We start from the raw sequence: 22,554 nt of genomic DNA on the forward strand, positions 1-22,554 counted from the left end.
CTTTTGAGTTACTAAAATCTACCACTGTGGTAATCACGACCGCAGAGAAGGGAACAACTTTCTTAGTACAAAGGGACTTTTCGGAGTTTATACATACAAGACATTGCTTGAGAAATCCAGAGATTTGTGAGTCAATGTAGGGCCACCAAAATACTTGTCTGACCCGTTTCATTGTGACAGTCTCTCCCAAATGTCCTTTGTGAGCTAACTTGATAATATTGTGTTGAATACCCTTAGGAGGAATAAGACAATCCTATTTTAAAACTGTGTTCCCAGAAACTGAGATATATTCTCTAACCTTCCACGCAATCTGCATAGATGGAGTTAAACTTTCTTCATGAGCCCACTCTTTGTTGGTGAATTCCATAATTTTTTTAACTCATCATCTTCCTGACAACTCTCCATCCATGCTTCTCTCGATAACTCACCACCACATGCAGACAAAAAATTGCCCACATCCGCAACCACACATTCTTCGATGATCTCAGCATAAGGCTCTGGTGAATCATCTGGTAATCTTGAGAGACAATCTGCAACACTGTTTCAAGACCCTTGCTTGTTATCTGCATGAAAATTGTATAAATACGTTTGTGGAAAGATTTCTAAACAAGTGGGCAAATGCCCTACCAGTACCATTACTGTTTAGTTACGCCAAAAGAGGTTTATGGTCTATGGATACATTTTAAATTGTTCATCTGCCCACATGCAGGCTAATGCTTCCCTCTCAGTGGTGGAGAATCTGGCTTGAGAACAAAAAAGAGGTCTCAAAGCAAAAGCCACAGTATTTTCCAAACCTAGGCATCTCTGATTAAGCATGGCTCCCAGACCTCCAGAACTAGCATCTACATACAAATGACAACAAAGGGACTCATTACGATGGCGGGAGGACATGAGTCCGCCCGCCATCGTTGCGGTGTTTGGGACTGACCGCCAGTCATGTGGCGGTCCCACCACTGCAATTACGATGCGCCCGCCATCCTGCCTATTTAACATTGCAGGCGGTGCTGCTGGCTGCAGCACTGTACGCAATGTTAAATAGCAATGCTGTGAAATTTCCCTGCACTACGTGGCAGGCACCACGCGGTGCCTGCCAGGCAGTGCAGGGAAATTCAGGGGGGTACCATGGGTACCCCCCAGTGCAGCAACACCTCCCCCAAGACAAGGTGGGCCCGCAACGGGCCCCCAAACCCAAAGCCCGCCAGCTTTTCCATGGCGTTTCTACCACCATGGAAAGGATGGCTGATGCCAGCATTGCAATCTGGCGGGCGATGCCTGCTAGGCACTGCCACCATTTCCCTGGTCATGTCCGCTCCGCCAGGCAATCCTAACGATTGCCTGTGGCGGAAGCGTGGGGGGCGGTCTTCTCGCCCGCCACACTTGTGGAACGATTCCCCCCACCATCCTAATGTGGTAGGGGGCAATTGGCAATTGGCAATCGGATGGCGGAGGACCCACCACCACACGGCTGGCAGTGGTGGGCCTTCCACCATCCTAATGGCCCCCATAGTTTTTGATTACAAGTGCTTAGAGGTAGAGCATTGACAATTGATTTTGTTTTATTTCACTACATGCTTTCTGATGTTCCTTTAACCAATTGAATTTTACTCCCTTCTTGAGTACGTTTTGCAAGGTTAATGCTATGTGAGAAAACTTACACTCAAATCTGGAGTAAAACTCACACAACCCAAGATATGATCTTAGTTTATCTTTGTCAGTGGGTGTGAGTAGAATTACAATAGCTTGAACCAAACACGGCTTCTGTGATATTCCTTTAACAGATATGATGTGACCCAAACAATCAACTTCCTGAGGGAGAAATTTGCATTTCTCTATTTGTAACGTTATGTCTTTTTCCTGTAATACTTGTATTACTTTAGACAACCATATTGTGTAATTCTATGGTATCAGCAAAAGCAAAAATATTGTCTTGTAACGCCATAACTCCATCCAGACCTGTGAAGAGCGTAAAAATACATTTCTGAAAAATTAGGCAGCAAATGGTAGGCCATAAGGCATACACACAAACCAAAAAGCTCCATCAGTTGTGATAAATGTAGACGTGCATGGTAAACTTCGTTTCCCGAGTGGAGTTCACTGAGTTTTGCCTCTCTGAGTTCCGCTTGCGGTGCGGAGTTCTTTGCGGAGTTTACCGGCGCCCATCGCTGCTATACAAAATAAAGAGCAGTGCTCCTTGGTGCACGTGAGCAGTGTGAAGTGTTCCCATGGCGTTGTCTGGAAGTGCTGGCACAGACTTACATGGTGCTGCACTTCAGAAGTTCTCCTCTGTCTGAGCTTTGCAAGTCACAGTCTATTTTATGTATAGTTTTCTGTATAGTGGTCTGTCTGCATCAGTGTTTAATTACTGGTGCTCGAGTGTTGTAGCTGATGCTGAAGGTAGTCTGCTGATTTCTAGATCACACAGTGGCTTTCATACATTATTGTGACTGGCTGCCAACTTCCTGTGCAGATCACCCTAAATGGCAAACCCAAGTGAAGCGGGGTGAGGTGCAAGTGAGACTTCACTTTAGCAAATGAGGTGCCGTCGACTCTCCCGATGAGAGGAGATCTGGGTGAGTTGAGGTGGCATGGAGGGGTAGAGAGACAGAATACTGAGTACAAAATATCGAGTTGCACAAATATCTAGTCATTAATATCATGGGTCAAGAATATCGACAGCAAGAATATCGTGGTCAAGAATATCGACTTAGGGTAAGAAATATTGTTTTAAAAAATATCGAAGTGTTAAATATCATTTGCAAAATTATAGTTGTTAAAAATATCATTTTTTATTATTGTTATGTATTTTAGTATATATTTTGATGTGTGATGTGATATGTGATGTATGTTTTTTTGTATTAGATTTGTTTGTATTTTTAATATACGTGTTACATTTGTACTAGTTGTGATTTATTTTTTATTCGAATTTTGCGCTTTTAGTCTCATAGCGGGTTGAGGGTTTATAGGGGAATAGGGTGGGAAGTAATTTAATTATATTATATTTATTTAATTTTTTTATTTGAATTTTGCATTTTTAGTTCTGTAGCGGGTTGTGGGTTTATAGGGGAATAGGGAGGGAAGTAATTTAATTATATTTATTTTATTGATTAGTTTGTATTTATTAATATTTGTTTAATTTAGATGTTATATTGTTAAATGTGTAAATGAATTTATTATTAATTAATTAATAATTGGTTGTTAATTCATATTAATTAATTAATTGATAATTATTCATGGTAATTGTGTAATTAATTTTAGGTGTGTGTTGTGGTGTTTATAGGTGTAAATGGTGGGAAGAAATGTATTTTTAATTTATTAATTTATAATTGGTTATTAATTCATTTCAATTAATTATTTGGTCATTCAATTTGGTAATTGTGTAACTAATTATATTTGTATGTTGTAGTTTTTATAAGTGCAAAGGGTGGGAAGGGTGGGAAGTAAATTATTATTAATTTATTAATTAATAATGAATTAATAATGAGTTGCTAATTAATTTTCATTAATTAATTGGTAATTGATTATGGTAAATGTGTGATTAATTTTGTGTGTGTGTTGTGGTGTTTATAGGAGTAAAGGGTGGGAAGAAATTTGTGTTTAATTAATTATTACATAGTTGTTAATTAGGTGCCGATTCCGATCCGTTAAAAATAATTTGCGTACGACCCATATCCGTATTTTTTTACGTATGAGTCGTACAAGTACCGTACAAACGGCCAAGTACGATTTGTCCGTGAAAAATAACTACGAATAGCGCCGGGAAAAGTCTACGAGAGTGCGTCGGAAAGTTTTCACGTCTGAATATCGTTGGGAAAAGTGTACGAGAGTGAGCTGGACATTTTTACATGCAAATCGTAAAACACAAGTCCGAGCGCGCAAGTACGATCCCGACCGTCCGTCCGAATACACAATCGCACGTAAAAAGGCCCGTACAGAGCCAACGCAGTAGCACACATGTACACGGGTAAACTCATGCCCGTATACAAGCCGTACAGCCCCCCCACCCCCAAATATGTCAGCACCATTCACCACCCTGTCCGCACTGTACCCCAGCCCCGCAACTGTACGCGCCGTACCCCCCATGTACACGCCGTACCCCCCCATGTACGCGCCTTACCCCCCGTCCACACTGTAGCCCAGCCCCGCACCTGTACGTGCCGTACCCCCCATGCACGTGCCGTTCCCCCCCTGTAGGCGTATCACCCCCGCATGTACGCGCCGTACCTCCGCATGTACGCGCCGTACCCCAGGGCCGCACGTGTACGCACCGTACCCCCACCGCATGTACGCGCTTTACCCCCCATGTATGCGCCGTACCTCCGCATGTACGCGCCGTACCCCAGGGCCGCACCTGTGGTGTTTATAGGTGTAAATGGTGGGAAGAAATGTATTTTTAATTTATTAATTTATAATTGGTTATTAATTCATTTCAATTAATTATTTGGTAATTCAATTTGGTAATTGTGTAACTAATTATATTTGTATGTTGTAGTTTTTATAAGTGCAAAGGGTGGGAAGGGTGGGAAGTAAATTATTATTAATTTATTAATTAATAATGAATTAATAATGAGTTGCTAATTAATTTTCATTAATTAATTGGTAATTGATTATGGTAAATGTGTGATTAATTTTGTGTGTGTGTTGTGGTGTTTATAGAAGTAAAGGGTGGGAAGAAATTTGTGTTTAATTAATTATTACATAGTTGTTAATTAGGTGCCGATTCCGATCCGTTAAAAATAATTTGCGTACGACCCATATCCGTATTTTTTTACGTATGAGTCGTACAAGTACCGTACAAACGGCCAAGTACGATTTGTCCGTGAAAAATAACTACGAATAGCGTCGGGAAAAGTCTACGAGAGTGCGTCGGAAAGTTTTCACGTCCGAATATCGTCGGGAAAAGTGTACGAGAGTGAGCTGGACATTTTTACATGCAAATCGTAAAACACAAGTCCGAGCGCGCAAGTACGATCCCGACCGTCCGTCCGAATACACAATCGCACGTAAAAAGGCCCGTACAGAGCCAACGCAGTAGCACACATGTACACGGGTAAACTCATGCCCGTATACAAGCCGTACAGCCCCCCCACCCCCAAATATGTCAGCACCATACACCACCCTGTCCGCACTGTACCCCAGCCCCGCAACTGTATGCGCCGTACCCCCCATGTACGCGCCGTACCCCCCATGTACGCGCCTTACCCCCCGTCCACACTGTAGCCCAGCCCCGCACCTGTACGTGCCGTACCCCCCATGCACGTGCCGTTCCCCCCCCTGTAGGCGTATCACCCCCGCATGTATGCGCCGTACCTCCGCATGTACGCGCCGTACCCCAGGGCCGCACGTGTACGCACCGTACCCCCACCGCATGTACGCGCTTTACCCCCCCATGTATGCGCCGTACCTCCGCATGTACGCGCCGTACCCCAGGGCCGCACCTGTGGTGTTTATAGGTGTAAATGGTGGGAAGAAATGTATTTTTAATTTATTAATTTATAATTGGTTATTAATTCATTTCAATTAATTATTTGGTAATTCAATTTGGTAATTGTGTAACTAATTATATTTGTATGTTGTAGTTTTTATAAGTGCAAAGGGTGGGAAGGGTGGGAAGTAAATTATTATTAATTTATTAATTAATAATGAATTAATAATTAGTTGCTAATTAATTTTCATTAATTAATTGGTAATTGATTATGGTAAATGTGTAATTAATTTTGTGTGTGTGTCGTGGTGTTTATAGGAGTAAAGGGTGGGAAGAAATTTGTGTTTAATTAATTATTACATAGTTGTTAATTAGGTGCCGATTCCGATCCGTTAAAAATAATTTGCGTACGACCCATATCCGTATTTTTTTACGTATGAGTCGTACAAGTACCGTACAAACGGCCAAGTACGATTCGTCCGTGAAAAATAACTACGAATAGCGTCGGGAAAAGTCTACGAGAGTGCGTCGGAAAGTTTTCACGTCCGAATATCGTCGGGAAAAGTGTACGAGAGTGAGCTGGACATTTTTACATGCAAATCGTAAAACACAAGTCCGAGCGCGCAAGTACGATCCCGACCGTCCGTTCGAATACACAATCGCACGTAAAAAGGCCCGTACGGAGCCAACGCAGTAGCACACATGTACACGGGTAAACTCATGCCCGTGTACAAGCCGTACAGCCGCCCCACCCCCAAATATGTCAGCACCATACACCACCCTGTCCGCACTGTACCCCAGGCCCGCAACTGTACGCGCCGTACCCCCCATGTACGCGCCTTACCCCCGTCCACACTGTAGCCCAGCCCCGCACCTGTACGTGCCGTACCCCCTCATGCACGTGCCGTTCCCCCCCTGTAGGCGTATCACCCCCGCATGTATGCGCCGTACCTCCGCATGTACGCGCCGTACCCCAGGGCCGCACGTGTACGCACCGTACCCCCACCGCATGTACGCGCTTTACCCCCCCATGTATGCGCCGTACCTCCGCATGTACGCGCCGTACCCCAGGGCCGCACCTGTACGCACCGTACCCCCACCGCATGTACACGCCCTCCCCCCATGTACGCGCCCCCCATGTACGCGCCTTCCCCCCCATGTACGCGCCGTACCTCTGCATGTACGCGCCGTACCCCAGGGCCGCACGTGTACGCACCGAACCCCCACCGCATGTACGCGCCGCACTCCAACACCGTACCCCAGCACCCTCACCCAGCATCGCGTATGTACGGATCGTACCTACGCGAAAAAGACTCTTACAGAACCAGGACACTGTAAAACAGCACAAGGAGGGTCAATTCGACTCGCACAACACCACAAAACACGTCTACATGATAAAATACATCTCAATGACTGACCTGGCACATCCAAACAGGCAAACAGAGGCCCCAAATCACAACCACCTCTTATAACACACCCACCAAAATTCAAACACAGCCACACCCAAAAATGGACCAATAAAAAGGGCCCACACACACAACCCATGAGCCTTTGCAACAGACCCACTGCTGCCAGACCCCACTGAGAAACAACTCCACTGAGAAACAACTCCATATCACTCATACCTCCACTACACCTTCACTCACACACCTTCACTCAACCTCCTCCACAAACATCCCCCTCTTCACATTCACACACACACCGTCACATTCACACCCACACACCCACAACCATCCACACCCACACCCACACCCCACACCATGCCCACAGACAAGAATCCAAAGTTCACAACGGCAGAGCTGGACCTCCTTGTCAACGAAGTCATCAGAGTCGAGCCACAGCTGTTTGGAACATTGGTCAGACAGACCAGCATAGCTGAAAAATCTGCCATGTGGCAGAGGATTGTCGATAAGGTGAATGCTGTTGCGCCCATCCGAAGGACCAGGCATGAATGCCAAGCCAGGTGGTACGATCTGCGCAGGGCGGTCAAGAGGAAAATGAATGAAGAATATGCCCAGACTAACATCACTGGAGGTGGGCCGCCCCGCAGACCCGTACACTACCATCCCTGGGAGGAGAAGGTGATGGCCCTGCTACCGCCGGTGGGAGTACACGGAGTCGAAGGAGTCGCAGAGCCTGGTGAGTACACAAACTTACGTAACATGGGGGCAATGGGGTCCACACCACATATACACCAAATGCACGCAACTTCCCCCAAGCACTCACCGCAAGCAACCACACTAAAAAACCACGCTCATGCCACTAACGTCTCCATGCACCCTTCACAAATCAAGGCAAGGCCATGTCCAAGGCTATAACAACCACAAACACAAGACTGGATGTCCGGGAGGCTGGGAGGGTGGGCCCCACACAACACATTGTGAAAATGAGAGACAGACACCAATGCCCTCAGCCCATATGGCATAGGTCCATACCCATGCACAATGCACAGGGACTGGCAAAGTACTGACAAGGTAGCTGACACTTGGCCCCGCTGTATGCAGCACAAGGCCCTCCTGGGACCACTGTACACTCAAACACCAACTCCACAAGCACAGGTATCTAGCACAGGAACTCACACTCACTGTCATGCCAGCATGCACCATGAGGGGACAGACACATCACCTGGGAGATCCAATGACAACTCACACTACACACAACAGCAGGCCTGGTCACAACCCCCCCCCTAACACAAGCACACACCCCCGGGGCAGGCAACGGATTTACACACTCCCACAATGGACATGTGACACAACAAGACCGATCCAGAGCCAAATAAGCATCAGAGCCAACAATCTACAGGTCAAACACTCAGGAGAACATCCCAATCTGTCCCCCGCAACATACCCATCCCCAAGTGGACATTGAGAGGAATGCTAGGCACATCCAACTACCTGGAGGAACTGTGTCAACTTGAATATGTATGAAACATAGATGTCGCATGAAACACCATTAACATTGTCTCTCTCTCACACACAGGGCAACGTCGTCGATCTCCCCCCAACACTGGGGGGGGAAGAATCACAGTCCCAGGCTCCGCGTGAAGACGATCCCACCGGCAGCGACGACTCTCACCACTCCGTGGATGACCCCGACCAACCTGGACCCTCTGGTGCCCAAGCCCCTGCAGCACCTGCGTCAGGTACATCTGTGCCAACCACCAACCCCATTCCTACCACATCCCAGGACACACCCAGGAGCCCTGCTCACAATGAACAACAGAGCCAGTCTGACCAGGAGGGACAAGGTTCTCCGGGCACCCAGGAGGAGGCAGGCAACCCTGCAAATGCCATCCCTCAGGGGTCCCGTAGATCCGATGTGCCCACAAGGGCAGGCCAGGCTCAAGTGGGCAGGGGTTGTGGGAGTGGAGGCAGGCGGAGGTGCAAACCTGACCAGCCAGCTCAGGACACCGGTATGTCACACATACGCAACATCCTGGACTCATACCGGCGTGACACCAGAGGCATCAACCAGGTCGTGTCAAGACTCTCCGAGATGCAGGGGACCCTCGATGAGATTAAGAACCTGTAGGTCGATCATCATGCCAGTCATCAACAACACCAAGGACGGATGGAGGCAAGACTGGCTGAGCTCCTGGCGGTGCACAGGGACGTGAGCGAATCACTCCGTCAGATCGCCCAAAGCATGGCCAACCCTCCCTGTGCCACCAGGCATAGACCAGCACCAGACACAGGGAGGGAGGAGGAGGATTCATCTGACAGAGCGTCCCTAGCATCGTCAAGGCCTGCAGCTGAGGGTCCCCGGAGGAAGGTGGGTCGTCCACGGAAAAGACCGTGAGAGTCAGCCGACCATCCCCATCTCCCAGGTCACCTGGCCTGGCACCTGGCCCTCTGGCGCAAAAGCAGCACCTCATACAATGACATTCTCTGCCACATGGACTTGCTGGTCACAGTCTGACCAATGAAGACCAACACTGTGGTGTGGACTCTGATGACTTCCAATGCCAAGGATACCATCTCCCCCTGTTAACTTTGGATTCTATTACCCCGGTACAGCACCTAATTGCATCTACCAAACCACTTACCCCACCGCAAATAAATATTTCACTTTGGACATGAGACGTTCCTGTCTTTTTGCATTATTCAACGACATATGTGTGTGGAAATGTCAAACTATGCCTGAGTGTTGAACCAACTCCAGCCATCCATACCCTGGGATCAGAGTCTGGTACAGGACACACATGGGTCACAAGGTATCATTCAATGTAGGCATGGAGCACAACACTCACCTGCGATGGCCTCTGGCTGCTGAGGGGGTGCTTGCTAAACTGTGCGGAGAGACCTATTTGGGAGATCATCATCAAGGCGTAGAGGTCATGGCTCATGTGGAGGTTCCCGGGGAGGGAGTCCCAGGTATGTGTGGCCAGGTGGGAGAACAATGTCCTGTATGCTGGAGTACGATGGATGTGAAGAACGGTGGCCAGGGCAAGGTTGGATGCACGGGATCTAGGATGACAGACGTACAAGGTTGGTTGGGGTCGGGGTTGTGGACTGCCTCCTGAGTGTGGGTGGGGAGTGTGGAGGTCACCCTGCAGCAGACAGTGATCCATTGCAGCTATCCATGGTGGATGGTGAGGTGGCTGGGGCGCAGGGTGTTGAATCTGAGGTGTGCAGATGCCCCCTGGAAGTGGACCAGTTTCCTGGGAGTTTGGATGTACTTGCTCCGTAGAGGGCAGGGCAGTATTTGACACGGATGTTGTCATGGACCTGGGGGATGGTCTGTCTTTTCTTGGAGTGGATCTATCTGTGGATCATGTGCATAATGCAGAGGGCGTTGCAGCATGAGGTACAGATGCTGTGGACTAGCATGGCATATGCGAGCGAGCCAAACATGATGCACACCATCTTGTGTGTGTGGCCACTGGGTGCTTGTGCAGGACTCTTGCGGGTGGGACACAGGCACTTGACCCAGCTGGAAGGGAACAATCCTCAGATGTTCACCTCAGTCCTGTACAAGTCCAGCCTCAGGTGGCTCGTGTGCAGCCATTCATCAATAGATCTCATGCATACTTGAATGATGGAACTGCCAATGTCTGTGTCTTTGTTGAGGGTGAGGAGCACCAGGCTGTCAATGGCATACAAGCTGATGATGAGGTGCTGTGTGCATGTGATGGTGGAGAGGGGGGTCCTGGACACTCTGTAGATTGAAATGCTGAGAGATGATACCTGTGCCATGTCCCAGACGATGACACCATACTACATGCTGAAGCCTTGAGTCCCACTCCCATGCCCTTGCTGGGCTACAGAGCCTGTGGGGAGTATTAGGGACGTGACCTGGTTGGTGTGACAGAGCCTGGAAGGCGGGGCAGCACAGTGTAGGCAGTTGGAGTTGCACACTCAGCATGCAAAGGTGTTGTGTGTGTGCCCATGGTATGTCTGACAGCAGGCGTTAGATGTGCGGATGGACATAGCTCGGAGTGTGGCTGATACATCAGACTGTAGTGTGATGTGGGTTATGCAAGGACAGGATGGTGGTGCAATGTGCACCTTGCATGTGCTGATGGTCCAGCCTTTGGCACCGCGTGGCGGCAACAGCGGTATAGACAAGCTGAGGACAGCAAAATGAATGGGTGGAGGGAGAAAGTGAGGAGCATCCTGGAGGCGTGTGTGTTGCCAAATCTGGATACTCTGTTGGCCCTTGCTGCAGGGGCCGCAGCAGCAGGCGGCATCTCCTTGCAAAATGACAGAATTTGCACACATAGACTAGGATGTCAGAAGGACAACTGCAACAGGCGCATGTGTAAAGTAAGGAGTGTCCAGTGTTTCATGGCACACCCAGAGACAATGCATGCACAATCACCAAAGAAGCATGACACCGGATCAGGAAACTGAAGGCCGACCTGCGCACAGGAGACACACCCTCAGCAGCTGTTGATGGCCCATTGTGTGGCCCAACATGCCAAAAAACATACACGACCATGTACTTCATGCCCAATAGGGAGCCTAACCCATGAGCAACTGCATGCATGTTGCTAAACTACACATGGACTCCTATGCATAATCTTCCACAACTATGCCAAATATGCCGCATACAAAGTGCCAAGAGACCTGCATTGACAGAGATGAGGCACCTTTGAGTGTGACGAACACCTTTATTACTCAGCCTCACACTAAGGGAAATGCATCAATTGGAACAGACTCACAGGTCATTTGGCTGACCATGTGTGACCTACACTGGACACCCCCTTCAACACACAGATGTGTAAATCCTACTGAGCTGGCACACAAGTGAAGGGGTTGAGCCTAACACCCCTTGCTGCACACGGAGAGTCTACAATTCCCCATTGAGCCTCATATGGGGATGTCCCACACTATGTCCACCATTAGCATCCCGTATGTTCCTGAGGGACGTTATACACACATTGATGCCTTCATCAGAATCCACATACCATTACAGATGACTGTCAGGATGGGTGACCATCAATTCATGGGAGCCATGCAACACGTCATGTGTCCCATGGTGAGTCGACATGTATGCATGGTAACAAAACATGCACAGGAGCAGTCCCCACATATCACAAACACGTACCACCCACAAAATGCCTTGCTGCACTACTTACCCCAAATGACTTTTCACCATGTCTGTGCATGTAACTCTGATCCAGCACACGTTGCAATACTCATGAGGAATAGCAGGAGGGCAATGATGACATGAGCAGACGACAGCCGCAAGAACCTGGGGAGGACAGACACACAACAAGTAAGCGAAGAGCTAGTAATCCTCAGACATGTACATGTACTCTACAGGAATGATGTTGTCACCATGCCCTTAATAAATTTAGTGTCCCAGCTAATATGTGTGGAATGACATCATCACTTGAATGACACATATGAACACACCTCCAAGTCACATAGCACACAGTCAGCTCGACACACACATTGCAACACATGCCACACAAGGCTCAAAGCGTGCACACTCAGACACAGGGACTCACCATCATGAGAAGAAGTTGCGGATAAGCTAACTCCGGATGTCCTCATCCTCATCCTCATCCTCACTTGCCCCGTGCCCGAGCCCTTCATCCTCCACGGGTGGATGATCCTGCTCATCCGGATCAAGGATGAGTGGCACGCCCTTCTCCACTGCCATGTTGTGCAGCATGCAGCACACAATGAAGATTTTGCAGACCTTCACCGGGGCATATGGGAGGGCGCCGCCGGTCTTGTGGAGGCATCGGAATCTGCTCTTCAGGAGTCCAAACGTCCTCTCAATCACGCGCCTCGTCTGCCCATGGGTGTCGTTGTACCGGTGTTCTGCGGCTGTTCTGGGGTTGCGGAGAGGCGTCATCAGCCATGGCATGTTGGGATAGCCAGAGTCCCCTACATGGAAACATCATGTGAAGAAGTGGGTCAGGAGATGCCGTAAGATACAAAGATAGCGCTGAACACAGGACTAACAGAGTATACCCACCAACAAGACATGCTCGTTCCGCGTGCAGCTGCAGCATCATTTCTGGCACCCTGCTACGCCTCATGATGTATGCATCGTGTGCGGACCCTGGAAAACGTGCACAGACATGGGAAATCAGCATGTTAGCAAGACACACCACAGGGGCATTAATGGAGTGGTAATGTTTTCTGTTTCTATAGGCTACCTCCTGTGCCTGTGGTGGTACCAAGGCCACATGTGTCCCATCAATGGCCCCAATTACATGAGGCATCCCTCCCAGGGCATAGAACTCACCCTTGACACCTGTCAACTGCTCACGAGTGGGAAAATGGATGAATTAATCCAGGTGCACCAACATGGCTTCTATAACATCATGCAGGACACGGCTGAACATTGTCTGGGACATGCCACTGACATCAGCTATGGTCAATTGAAACGTGCTGGTGGCAAAAAAATGTAGGGCTGCCATCACCTTCATCTTGGGGGTCAGAGCTGTAGGATACCTGTGTTTTGGTTGGAGGTGTGGTGCAAGCCGGCGGGTCAAGTCCTCTATCAACTCTTGCGAGAAGCGGTATCTGCGTATGCAGTCATGTTCACGCGTGGCATCCAGGTCTGGCATTCTTCTGGGGAGAGGCGGTGCCCTGCAGAGATTTGGAAGGAATAACGAAGAGTGAGTACATTACCACACCAATGTCACTGAGGTGAGCACATGTTCAACAGCTAATACACATCTGCTTAATACAGAGTCTGTGCTGTGCAATACATCCAGGACACGTGGGCCAGCCAGGTGATACTCCTACGAAGAGCCAGCCACAATAGTTGCATGGCAATGTTGACGTGACATGCCATGAAAATAGCTGTTGGCCAGTCTAAGTGACAAGCCAGACACATTACATGAGTGACAGACATCCACATATCAGCATTTGAAGTATGTCATCTCATACAGACAGCTGGCGGGAGTCTAGACGCACAGGGCAATGTTATCTGGAAATGGACAGATGACACACATTTCCATTAAGGGGTCCATGTCAAAAACTGATGACACAGACATTCAGAGAACGCAGGTATTGCCTCATGTCAGAAAGTCATCTTCGAACCATCATGACACATGTAACGTGTGAGTCCACATGTGGCATGGTGTGCGTATATAGGTGTCATGCACATATGCACACAGACACATGTTCGATGCTGCAACAGCTGATGGAGTTGACGGAACACCAATGGAAAGCTCGTGGGAACACATGACACACACATGACATAGTCACATCGTGGCACACTGGGAGTCACATATGAGGTGTAATTATCCGTGTACCTGGCATCAGGGGACAGTTGCGGGTGTTGCTGACTGTGCCATACCAGTGATGCAGTGCTTGACACGTGTGTCGTACATGCACACATGTGCAAAGTGTGAAGGGGAAGTGTGCCATGTAGTGCCCCATCACACATGACATGTGTAAACAGCTCATCACACATCTATTGTGCCACAACATGAGGAGACATGTGCCACATCCCTGCCTGACACACCTAGGCCCTGCACATGAAGGACTGCACTGACAATGACTTGATGTACAGCCTTTTGCGAGTCTGACACCTCCATTCCTTTCGTGTGCGCCTCCTATTACCAGTGTAAGCAGTGAAACGCAGTACACACGCTCTGAGGGCGTGTGTAGGGCCCGTACTCACGCGTGAGTACCTGCCGTACACGCGTGAGTACGTGCCGTATCACTAGGCCCTATGGTAACACGACTATAGTGATAGGCACGTACTCACGCGTGTACGGCCCGTACACGCGTGAGTATGTGCCGTATCACTAGGCCCTACGGTACCCCCAACTATAGTGATAGGCACGTACTAACGCGTGTACGGCCCGTACAGCCGTGAGTACGTGCCGTATCACTAGGCCCTACGGTAACACGACTATAGTGATAGGCACGTACTCACGCGTGTACGGCCCGTACACGCGTGAGTACGTGCCGTATCACTAGGCCCTACAGTACCCCCAACTATAGTGATAGGCACGTACTCACACGTGTACGGCCCGTACACGCGTGAGTACGTGCCGTATCACTAGGCCCTACGGTAACACGACTATAGTGATAGGCACGTACTCACGCGTGTACGGCCTGTACACGCGTGAGTACGTTCCGTATCACTAGGCCCTACGGTACCCCCAACTATAGTGATAGGCACGTACTCACGCGTGTATGCCCCGTACACGCGTGAGTACGTGCCGTATCACTAGGCCCTACGGTACCCCCAACTATAGTGATAGGCACGTACTCACGCGTGTACGGGCCGTACACGCGTGAGTACGGCCCGTATCACTGTAGTGATGGTGCCCTTGGGGAATGTGTGAAAAGCGCCGTACCTGTGTGGGGATTTAAGAATTACGATGGGGACACATGAGGGACAAGTATTAGGGCCTAAATGCATGTTGGTTGTCATGGATACCGAGTTTCAAGTTCAAAATTTTACATCATGTGGTCTGGAAAAATCAGTTGGCCACATTTAACATTGTTGCAAAGTGGTTGTTGACTTGACATGATGCTGCAAAATCGAAAGATGCAAATGCTGTCACTGGTGTATGTTTAAAGGGATTTGAGGAAACGTAGGATGCAAATGAGTCAGACCAATCACTCTGTACTCCTGTAAATGAAATAGGCCAGCAAGGCAGATATAAGGCAGGCAGAACCCATTAGAGGGCACTTGCCTGCACAACATGTCAGCCGATACCACTGCTGCTGTATTGTCTCCCTCTGGCACCATGTCAAGGACTGTGGAGAGGGCCCAGCCTTTCACCCAGGAGGAGAACGAGGCCCTGCTGGATGTGATCCTCCCACAGTACCCCATGCTGTATGGTCGACCAGGGGAGTAGGTGAGTGCTGACTCCAGTACCTTTGCCTGTGCACCTTTATTGTGTCTGTCACTTCTGGCATTGTGGCCAGGTGTGACAGACATGCAATGTTGGGTGGAGTGGGTCCCGGGGGGGGGGATGGCTTATGTCTCTAATGCAGGGCTTGATGTAGTTCATGTGTGCACTCCTCACTTGCACTGTGCTTACTGTGACATTCACTGCATAGTGCATGGCACATTCCGCCAGTCAAATCCTCTTGGCCATTCTTGTTCTATAGTCCTGCGGTGATTCAGTGGTCACCCCGGTGTGACAGGTGACTGCACCCACAGATGTGTGTGAGAGTTGAGTGGAGCTGTGGTGAGAGTGGTGAGAGTGTCCAAATGATGTGTACGCCCCTTGGACATTGATGTGTGTGAATGTTTCTTGTCATGTGGATGAGTGTCTATGTGGAGTGTTGCACCACAGCTGCATGGAGGAGGCAACTGCTCAATCCATCTGATGTGTGAAGTAAGCCGTGCTGTGTGTCTGACTTGCTGAGCTAGCCCCACACCTGTGACCCCCCCCTGGCAAGTGGCACATGTGCAGAGTGAGGTTTGCATCCGCTGTTGCCAATGGCAGGTGATTGATGTGTGCCTGTGTGTGTCTGTGTACTCTGCTGAGGTTTCGTCAGTGGCCTGGGGCATGTGACTGCTTTGCGGTGCTGTCCATCAGCCTTGTGTTGCTTGGGATGCACAGTGTGTGCCATGATGAGGGATTGGTTCGCACACCTCATGCCACCTGTGTACCTACTATGCCATGTAGTGAATTGGTGCGTCTCCAGTGGAAAAAGTCCCTATGACTAAGGTGCTATTACTTGCCAGCATACTATGCCCTGTTCAACAATTCTAAGATGTTCAAATGTGTGTCTCTGTGACATGGTGCAGGTGTAGTGATGTTGTCCCACTTTGTCATCCACACAGGTATCCCCCTACCACAAGGGGAAGATCTGGAAGGATGCCGTCAAGGCCGTGCAATCGGTGGAGGGTTGCAGTCGGCGCCTGCCACAAGTGAGGAAGAGATAGCAGGACATCCGGTGCTGGACCCGGAGGATCGCCCGGGTCATGCTGAAGGAGGAGGCTTCTCGCAAGCATGGCGGGCGCCTGACCCACCAGATGCGGCGTGTCCTGGCGGTGGTCTTCCCTGACCTGGATAGGCGGATACAGGAGTTACAGCAGCAGGAAGGGGGTAGGTACATGTGTGTTTGTTGTGTGTCGCCAGCTTTTGGAGCTGCTCAGTCGCCTGGATACACTGCCAGGCTATATATGTGCAGTGCATATCCTGTACCCCCAAGTCAACCTGTGCTGTTCTTCCTCCCTTCTCCTCCTTGACATGTGTTACCTGGTCTGTGTGTTATCACTATTGCACATGGTCATCTAGGCTGCCAGTTTATCAAGGTGCACACTGCTTTCAGCATCATGTGTGTGGGTGGTCTGCCTGTGCCCTGTCCTGTACAGTCATTTGAGGGTGCATATTTGTTGCCACTGATGCTGAGTCCCAACATAGGAGTGTGAGGGTTCAAATGAACAGACTTGCTGCATGCATTACCAATGTTGTGGCCTCAGACATGATGTGCATGAGTGGGATATATGCATAGTGCCGGGACGGTTGCTCCTGTAACAGTCAGCTCATTCCAGGACCATGGAGCAGTGTACACACTACAGTCCCCTGACACAGCCTGCCCTCCTACTCATGTGTGTCATCCAACACTGTGCACATTCACTGTGGGTTCATCATGGCTCTGCCTCTGTGGCATTGTTCCCTGGCCTAGGTAGTAGTTTTCACATGTGTGATACATTTGCCCACTGGACAGGGATACACCAGTTTGCTTGTGCATACTCACACTGGGCAGTGCCTGTGTGGCTTTTCACAACAATCTGTTGATGTTTGTTTGTGACCAATAGGTTTTGCCAGCCCTACAAGGTGATGTCGTGTTAATGAAGCTAGTTTTCAAGCACAGTTATTGTAACCCTGAATAAGAGGTTTCACTTCTTGATCAGTATCAGTCACATTGACTGAGGTATGGGTGGGTGTGTGCGGGAGGGGCGTACATGTTCAACCCTGATGTTTCATTGCCAGTTCTGACTTGTGTGTGATGATTCGCAGTACAGAAAGTCATCGTGCAGTGCCCCCCGTGATGTTGGCCAGTGCTTGCTGTTGGTGCTTCATTGCCTGTGTCAGTTCTTGACAATCATCTATCCTGCTTGGATATTTTTGGCACCTGTGTGTGGTTCAGATGCTACACAGTTGTCACTTTGTGTGCTGACATCTGGGGGTACATTCTGCCTTGCCATGAGGGGGAACCCACAGTACAGCTAGTTTTTTTCTAAACAATTGTAGGCCCATTAGCTTATGCATTGTCCTGGGTGTGGACATGTGCGCCACTCCAGATGACAGTCAGTAGGTCATATGTGTAGCCAACTGTGTGATCAGGTGACGGATAGCCATGTGACAAATGACATTATTCAAGTTGTTACTCAGAGAAAATGTCCATTGGCACTCACTACACCTGTCAACATGTCTCAATGTTTCAGATGCTTGACCTTTTTGTTTGGTTGTGAAGGACAATGATGTGCCTGCATGACAGATGTCTCCCAAGGAAGTGCACAAGACACCACCTTTACACTTTCCAGGGACACGCTGGCACATTTTAAAGTGAGGCACAGTTTGAACAACACTTGTTTGGAGTTCATACATATACATGTTCCCACAGTGTGGTAGCATTTGGGTTAGTCCTTGGTTGTTGCTGATACCAACTTACGAGTGTCAAGTCATCCAGACGACCCTGGTGCCATGTATATGTACTTACTGCTACACCATTTCTGCCTAACAGTGGCTGATTTGAATGAGTCTGGCAGCTCAGGCAATGACTGTGTACATGTAGTTTGATGTGCACCTCCTTGTGTGACTTCTGCTATACAGACACATGTGTGTTGTGTTCACAGAGTGCCACATTCACACATGCTAGACATGTCCATTTTGTAAAGGGTTGTGATTCTCCAGGAGTCACAATGTATTTCTTTGGGGTGTCAAAAGTACTCACAGGTCTCTGAGTGTGGGGACACCTTCTGCATTGGCATGTGGTATTTGGCCTTGGGTGCGACAATACTGTTTGTTTCACAGTGAACAAGAGGTGGCATGCCTTCATAGTCTTGCTGTGCTCAACTGATCCCAGACACTAGCTTCTCATGATCTTGGGATTTCAAGTTATTTGCTGTTGTGTCCTAATTTTCATTGTTTGCAAGTGGCATGGTGTGTCAACCAACTGGGGAGAGCAGGGCTTACATATGTGGGGAGTATCCTAGATGTTACTCATGATGCCTTTCCCGATATGCACTGTTGCCTATTTTGTTTGGACTCATGTGTCAGATGTATACAGGTGACTGATTTTTTCCTGTCTCTTCACCTTGCCCACAGCATCATCGGAGGACACCGAGGGAGACACCGGCACGGACGTGGAGGAGGGATCGAGCAGTGGTGCCACCACTGCTGTGGAGTCTGTGGAATCTAGTGGCACGGAGGGCGAGGGGAGTGAGGCGGAGGACCTGCCCAGTACCAACACAGACTACGAGGCAGACGGGTCCGAGGCTGAGCTCCCAGAGGGGGCGGAGGCTGCTCCCACAGCTGAAAGCAGCAGTACATCTCTCGCCACCCCCTCCATTCCCATCACCGCCCTCCCACTTGCTCGGGTCCCTTCTGTCTGTGCTAGGCCACACCGTGTCTCCTTCGTGCCAGGCACCGCACCCCCTGCCCCTGTCCCCCCTGCTGCCCTCACTGCCGAGTCTGTGGACATTCAGCGGCAGTTGCAAGTTGGGCAGACATCGATCCTGACTGTCCTCCATGGCCACACCAGACTGCTGACCCAGATGGTGTCGTACATGGAGGGCATGTCATCAGCGATGTCTGACCAACGGATGTTGCTGAGGTCCCTGGACTCGTCACTGACGGCAGTAGCGAGTCACCTGCTGCGCTGCCTCCCCCCCTACCCCTGGCCCATCCACAAGTCCAACACCCATGCCTGTCCCAAGCACACCAAGACATCAACACACCCCACCAGACACAAGCAGCACACCACCACGTAAGGGCAAGCACACACCTCCTGACACGCACACTCAGGGGTTAGCAGGCACACCCACTGGGTCTGGGGCACACAGGCAGGCACGCAACCACAGTCCTCGTCCACATGACTCACTCCCCAGTCCCTCCGATGTCACTCCCCTTGGCTCCCCTTCCCCCGATTCGGATAAGGAGGCCTACTTTGCTGGGCTGGGCCTCAGCCCCACTAGTTCACCTGGACGCAAACGGTCATGGCACTCCACCGGTAGGGGAGTTAAGTCCCCCAGCCTGTCCACTACCTCCCCCAGTAGCGCTGCAACCCATCCCTCCGACCCCCTCCCCCTCCTTGGGGCCTGTTGTTTCTCCGGGTGCAGGGGAGACGCTTGAATAACTGGCAGAAGTGTGCAGCGCCGAGCTCGCCTCCACCTTTGGCGCTGCCCCACCCCCTGTGGTGGAGTCGTCCGTCCCTGCACCCACCACACCTACCCTTCCCCCTCCTGTCCCTGCGGTGCCTGGTCCTTCCCCACATGATGCCCCCCCCAGTCGACGACACAGTCTTGTGATGTGCAGGCAAGCTAGGGGAGACGCATGGCCATGTGTCCCCCCCAAGGACTGATGATATGGACTGGCCATTGGCCTTTGTGAATAGTCTTGTTTACACATTATTATTTTCATGCTGAATAAAGCATTTTCTTTTGCGTTTGAAAAGTCTTGCATTTCAGGTATTGATGTTGATGCTGATGCTACAGGAGTTGGGGTTGTGGGCAATGTTGTAGTCTGCTGCTCATGGGGTGGAACCTGGTATCTGCGTGCCATCACAAGATCTCTGCAAAGATTCTTTGTCGTGTATGCTCTTTGTGTTTGGAGACATTGTCCCAAGGGGTGTCCCTTCCTCTGTGGCACCTGACATCTCCCTTGCAGAGAGTTGCACAATTGTTGTGGTGCCCTGTGTCTACATGTCCTTTGTTGGTGATGGATCCCTTCAACTCTGGCCATGCCTGCTCAGCAATGTGTCCGGCTGCATCGTCTGTGCCATCCTTGGTACTCACTGTACTTGTGTATAGAGTATTTTGCTATGTCTTCATGGATAAATGGTCCCTTTTCCGCACAATGCATGTGTGTAATCCCAGCCTAGTACACATATGGTACTTGTTCTGCTGGGTAATTGAACACCTGACTCACAATTGTGGCCATTGTATCTGTGGGAACTCCACCCTATTCCTTCCATGACAGACAACATCTTGGTGGCTAGCCCAGCACCTGAACATTCCTATCAGTCCTGGGATGTGCCTGATAGTGTGTGTTCTCTTTGGCTCTCTTAGTTTGTTAGGCAGTGACATGACTATACAGTCTTGTGGCATGATCTCAGTGTGTGTATTGTCCTGCATCTGCCAGGGGTGGGTATGCATGTGTTATTTGTCCTCACACCCACATGTGGTGTGTCATGCAGTGGGGGAAAGACCTCCTTCCTCCTGGGAGTGGGACACTGCTGTCAGTGATGTGTTGTTATGGCACTATCATCATTGTCCTAAGTTAGGGATACGTACATTCACCCATGGAGCTGTGGTCATCTGATAATGATGTACACCCCCCCATGTCTCTGTCCACTGCTGGGAGTCCTCTGCACCCATACCCATGTCTCTGTCCACTGCTGGGAGTGATGGGCACCCACCCCTCACATGTCCCTGTCCACTGTTGGGAGTCCTCTGCACCCACCCCTCATATGTCTGTCCACTGCTGGGAGTGATAGGCACCCACCCCTCATATGTCTGGGCACTGCTGGGAGTGATAGGCACCCACCCCTCATATGTCTGGGCACTGCTGGGAGTCCTCTGCACCCACCCCTCATATGTCTGGGCACTGCTGGGAGTCCTCTGCACCCACCCACCCACCCACTTGCGCCCTTGCTGTGGTACACTGCTGTCCTGGGCATACACCACCCCCAATTTACAGCTGATGTGCTGCACCAAGCCGTACACCTACATCCGTGGCGTGTGTACGCCTTGTATCCATCATGTAATGGGGCTGTAGGGGTACGCGTGGTACGGCCCACCATTGTAGTGGTGATGTAGGGGTACGTGTGTATGGACCGTACCCACGCTCTGGGGGCGTGGGTACGGTCCGTACATGCATACCCCTACATCACCACTACAATGGTGGTATAGGCCGTACCCACGCTCTGGGGGGCGTGGGTACGGGCCGTACCACCATAGTGGCGGTGACGTAGGGGTATGCATGGTACGGCCCGTACCCACGCTCTGGGGAGCGTGGGTACGGTCCGTACACGCGTACCCCTACATCACCACTACAATGTTGGTACGGGCCGTACCCACGCTCCCCAGAGCATGGGTACGGGCCGTACCACGCGTACCCCTACGTCACCGCCACTATGGTGGTACGGCCCGTACCCACGCCCCCAGAGCATGGGTACGGGCTGTACCACGCATGCCCCTACGTCACCGCCACAATGGTAGTACGGCCCGTACCCACGCTCTGGGGAGCGTGGGTACGGGCCGTACCACCATTGTAGTGGTGATGTAGGGGTACGCGTGTACGGACCGTACCCACGCTCTGGGGGCGTGGGTACGGTTCGTACACGCGTACCCCTACATCACCACTACAATGTTGGTACGGGCCGTACCCACGCTCCCCAGAGCATGGGTACGGGCCGTACCACGCGTACCCCTACGTCACCGCCACTATGGTGGTACGGCCCGTACCCACACCCCCAGAGCATGGGTACGGGCCATACCATGCGTATCCCTACGTCACCGCC

The sequence above is a fragment of the Triturus cristatus genome, chromosome 6, assembly GCF_964204655.1.
Source record: "Triturus cristatus chromosome 6, aTriCri1.1, whole genome shotgun sequence".
Taxonomy (NCBI): Eukaryota; Metazoa; Chordata; class Amphibia; order Caudata; family Salamandridae; genus Triturus; species Triturus cristatus.